This window comes from Triticum aestivum, chromosome 1A (assembly GCF_018294505.1).
Source record: "Triticum aestivum cultivar Chinese Spring chromosome 1A, IWGSC CS RefSeq v2.1, whole genome shotgun sequence".
NCBI lineage: Eukaryota > Viridiplantae > Streptophyta > Magnoliopsida > Poales > Poaceae > Triticum > Triticum aestivum.
In genome coordinates, this window is record NC_057794.1 from 363524307 (window position 1) to 363529850 (window position 5544).

The 5544-nt window shown below is 42.6% G+C and overlaps 1 pseudogene; it reads right to left on the bottom strand.

Annotated features, from left to right (window-relative positions):
- Positions 1-432: 432 nt before the first annotated feature.
- Positions 433-5206, bottom strand: LOC123051137 (uncharacterized; annotated as a pseudogene).
- Between the last annotated feature and the right edge of the window lie 338 nt (positions 5207-5544).

Below are 5544 nucleotides of genomic sequence, written 5' to 3' on the forward strand. Positions count from 1 at the left end.
TGTTGGTCTTAGCTAGACATGCTTGGGAAGAGCTAACAAACATTAGACCGCTCAGGTGTGCAGCGGCTTACAGGAGGGAAAGTGGGAAAGCTAATGGACTAGAGAGACAAGTTAAATTGCATATAGAACATCCCACTCCCACTTGTACTGTAAAACACTCAAATCATAAGTACAATGCATACAGACTTCCGATAAATGAAATTTTCTTTTTGTTACATAGGCAAACATAATCTAACAAGCAAAGCATATACTCCCTCCATTCCTAAATACAAGTCTTTTAAGAAATTCCACTATAGACTTACATACGGAGCAAAATGAGTGAACCTATATACTCTAAAAGGTGTCTATATACATCTGAATGTAGTCTTTATAGTGGGATCTCTAAAAAGACTTATATTTAGGAACGGAGGGAGCATATATGTATGTCAAATATGAAAACAGAAGCAACTTATTCAAGTATAACAACTTTTTTATAAATAGGCCCATCTTAAACCAAATGGTTTCTCTCGATACCACTCTCTAGGATGCCTCCAGAATTGAAAGACTAGGATGCCTCCAGAATTGAAAGACTAGGATGCCTCCAGAATTGAAAGACTAGGATGCCTCCAGAATTGAAATATTAACATTAAAACGTTTCGTCAAATATACACAGCCGTTTATATCCCACTCCAGCTCCCTCCCTAGTCTTCCACCATTTACACAATAGGTGTCGCACCAGGCGGGAGTGTTAAGAATTCCTTCAGGAACTCTGGATCATCCATGCCCTGAAGAAAAAAAATGCACAGGCAAGGATTAACAATGAATCAAGTAACCAACATCATGTTACTATAAACGTACTATACGGCACATGATATACCACTACCTTGAACATATATCGTATGTTATCCTCCTCAGCTTTCTCCTGTAAAATAAGGGAAAAGGCTAAAAATTAATGACACAGCACCAAAAGAATTTAATGCTCACCAGGAAATAAAACACCATACATCCTCATCGTAGTCGATCCAGTCTCCACTACAACATCCAGATGGCAATTCCAAGTGACCAGCAGTGTATGCAGCAGCATTGTTGGGGTGCTTCATACGAATACTTCCATTATTTACACAACCATAGCAGTGGCCTTTATAAGTTACAAAAGAGGGGGAATCGTTTAACTGCCAAATAACCAACCAGGAACAAAAACAATAATAATAGATAGTTGAAGGTAAAAAAAACTGTGCATGAACCAGTTTAAGATATTGCAAATGTGAAGCTCAAGGATAATGGATGAGATGAAAGATAACATGATACAAGCAGAAAACGAAGAGGTAAATACATTAAAGATGATATACCACAACCAGAAACACATTTGCACGTATATCTTCCAGGACTGTGGCCAGAAAATGTAGTTTAACAATATCAATTAAGATGGAAGTATATCATACCATTATCATTAGGTTTAACCATACAGAAACAGCTGACAACCAATTTTTCATCTTCTTCATTCACAAATTTGACTTCGACTTCGACAAAGAATAGATTGTTGGTGCCACATCCAAAAGCATCAGCTCTTTTAGTCTTCGTAGTGAAATTGAAATGATAGTACCCCTGGCCCTCGGAGATATATTGGTACTTCATAACATCTTTCAGTTCATGTGCTAGATCCTAAAATAACACCATCGGTCAGATCAGCAACTGTGACATGATAATCTGTAGTAGGACAGAGAGTGAGGTTGGGAGGGAGAGCAAGCTAACCCCAAAACGGTTGTGATCATCATTATACTTGTCCACTAAAGCTTGAACTAATAAACGCATTTCACTATGGCTTTCTTCGATCATTTGTGATTTTGGGCCGTTCCTCCTACTGCCATCAGGCCAGTACATAGCCTCTCGTATAGCAATGTCCATTAGAGAAACCCCATCTTGCTCCTTGAACCTAATTCAGATCAGAGCATTTATACAGTTAGTAGATTGTACTTTCTCACAAGGGGGGATAATACAAAGTGATAAACTGATAATAAAGGACTTTGCTAATGAACCAGCCCAACGCATGGTTAGGGTGAATCAGTTTCATGGATAGGGGCCAAACAGCTACCAAGTTGCTTCTAACACAGCTCAAGGTAGCAATCAAAAGCAAAATTGATGTGCTTACAGCTATAAGTTCCCAAAATGCATATAACTCTTAAAAATAGGTATCCATCTTTCATTAAGATTCACAACTCAGTGTGCTCTTATTGTACTGTTTGAACGATTAACAGAACTTGTTTGGTCTCGCTACAACAATATTTAGTGCATGGGGCAGCAGAGTTACCATCTACATTTACTTTGTTAATTTTGAGACAGGCTTATGATTTATGCTCTATTAATTTTAACAACTCTCTTACATATAGAAGTTACTTAAGTGGTTTCAGAACAGGAATTAAAAAACACAAGCAAGTAACCTTTTCAAACTTGTCAGTTTTCTAGTCTAGCTTAGGGACATGCAGTCTTTTCCTGATCAGTGTTGTACAAATTGTGATTAGGTTTTGTTGCCTATATACACCATAAAAGCATGTACTGTGTAACCATGTTAGGATATAATAATAAGCTGCAAGTGTGCACACAACACACTTGAAAGTAAATAATGAAAAATCCATAACAAAGTTGGGAGCTGAGAAACTTCACATTGTTGGATGCCGGCGGTCCTCAAGATAGCGTTCAATAGCATCGTGAACTTCTTGCAATTTCCTAAATGGCCCACCCACATGAGGATATGTATGGAAAGACCCCCTGCGATCAATTCTGATATAGAAGGTCATCGGCCAATCAGTAGGTGTCCGAGCCAGAATTGGCGACCCAAGAGTCGAGGATTCCATAAATGTTGTAGTGCTCAGCAACTTATTTAAGTGCGAGACAGATGGTTCTCGTCGCAACTGTGCAGGTCCATGTTCCTGACACCTGAATTAAGTGGAACAATTGAGCAGGGTCAATAAGTAGAAGCAAGATCAATTATCTTATTTAAGTTTGTTTTGCTTTCTGAAAAGAAAAAGGTTGATGGATGCCACCAGCAAGCAACTTGCAATCTACCATACAGAAATTCAAGTGAAATTCATAGGGATGCAGATAAACTAGAACCATCCCTCACTAGCGCAACCCCCAAGCAATCGACAAACAAACAATTCAATCCGCGCCTTTTCTGTCAGACAGTCTGCTAGATCAGAAGTAGAAAACGAGTGACGAAGCGAGTAGACATACGGTGCAGAGCCCAGCCGACGGCGGGAGCGTCCTTCGGAGCGGCCAGGGCGGGAGAGGCATATGGTCGGCGCTGCCGCAGGCGTGGCCGGCGCGGCCAGACGCAGAGACTCCCCATAACGGCCTGCCCATGGCACGGGTCTGTGGTGCGCCGTCCCGGGCAAATTGATCCTGACGCTGCTCCGCAGGTAGGCTGGGCCGGCCGTGGCGTCCGCGACTTCCAGAGGGCGGCATGGGAGACGACGGGGACGAGGATTAGGGTTTCGTTGGAAGGCGAGAGAGGAGGCAAAAAAGAAAAGTGCAAGGAAAACGTCCCGCGTTCGAGCGATGGAACCCTCGTTTAGTTGGCGGGGCGCGTCACCTTTGCTTAATTACTTGTCTCCCGCGGCCCCGCCATCTTTTTCTCTAAACTAGATAATACCCCGGACGTTGCTGCGGTATTCATAGTGCAAGCAATATGAATTAAATATTAATAAATATAATTTAAATACAATATCAAGAATAGATGTACATGTATGTATACATTATTAGCTAATCATATAAGTTCACTATTAGAAGAAATATGAATAGAGGTAGAAATGTTTGTATTTAATAAAAAAAGCACAAGCTGGTAACTTTGGTTATGTTAGGTTTAATACTGAGACAACATATGGAAATTTAATCAATGTGTCAAATGACTTAGATGATTATCTGAGCACAACAAAAAAGAGAAATACATGATAGTACATATATATAAGCTGACGAACATAATTCCATGTTTAGATATATCTAGCAATCAGGTGTCTTCCCTCTGCATACTTCGTTGAAATGCTCAGATAATCATGTGAAAGAAAATAGCCACCTCAGCTCTAAATTAGGTCTGCAGGAACAAAAATATACATCAAGTCTAAATGGGATCTGTAAGAAATTCATGAATTACATGAGTTGACCCAATGCAGTTAAGATTCAGAATGACAGGTGCATGTGTTAGAATTAAAGTTCAGATTTTTTTTGGGTGGGGGTTCTGATCTGGACTAACCTGATACATGAGAGCATTCCGGATTCGTCTCATTTAGCTTCATGCGCTAACAGCACGCTATGAGGTTGGGACCTGCCAGCATGTTGACTTCCATATGGTGGAACTTACAAATCAAAAACTAAACTCATGTTGGAGATAGGTGCCAGTGTCATAGAGAAGCTGGAAAAGACGAAAGGGGTGGCTCACCGATAGCTGTTGAGATTAAGAATGGAGCACAGGCACATCCACCCAGGTATAGCCTCAGTTGATTAATGCTGAGAGCAGCTCGCCTCCTTTAGTTTCTCTTGCCTGCAGAATACATGAAAGGCAGAAGGAAGACCACCGTTCCTATCATTACCGTACTCTGAAGTTTTTCATCCTTACGTGCAAACCCATCGTCGATACAAAAAGTTGCCCTGGATGGCTTCCCTTCCCAGTTGCAGGAACTATGCTTGGAAAAAAGGCTACCATTGCTGCAGTAATCAGCTTCGATAGCACACCGTTGAACCCTCACTGGAAGGGGTGGGTGCAGAGCTCCTCCAAACATCGCTGTCAATAGAGGCTTGTCCGGTCATTCTAGGCCAGGCCAGGTCCGGACACCAATCTCCCAAGCGACCAATCAAACATTACATAACTATCTTGGTAAGTCGATTGAACCAACCTCACAAGCAGTGCCAGAGCGGACACCAATCTCCCAAACGCTCATTGAACCAACCTCAGAAGCAGCGACGGAGCTATCTTGGCCGGAACAGAGGCAGAGATGGACGGGACGGCCAAGCACCACAGACGTCGGCTCGACGATGCAGGGCACCACACCAGCAACGTGAACGTAACCTGATAGAATATCGAAGAGCCGTGGAGGCCAGCCGGACCGGCGATCGTGCCGTAGAAGATCGGCACCCATCCGTTGTCGCGCCGGTCGCCGCTGTAGGCAGAGGAAAAGATTGGTATTTGAGGGACTGAGGGGTCGTTGGTTAATGAGCCCGTGATTTATGGCCGGAAACGGGCGAAGGTGAATAGAGGGTCGTGTGTTTGTTTCGTTGTAGAGGAGTTTGTTGTTTACGGCCTAGATGGCACATACTGCTTGTGTTGGGAGTCAATCGTGAGGTGCAGTTGCAAAACTGCTTGGGCTTCCGATTAATTCGTGCACACGAGCGATGGAAGGGTGTGGGATGGTAGCAGTCCTCGATCCGTTTTGTACGCTGGTAATGGCAGGGTGACATGGCATAATGCATGTTAAGAATTAGACTTATGTGAACGCTGACGTGGCATGAAGCTGATGTGGATAGTGCGCATGTTGAGAGAATTGGTTGAAGTGGGGAGCAACTTCTTAAGAATGT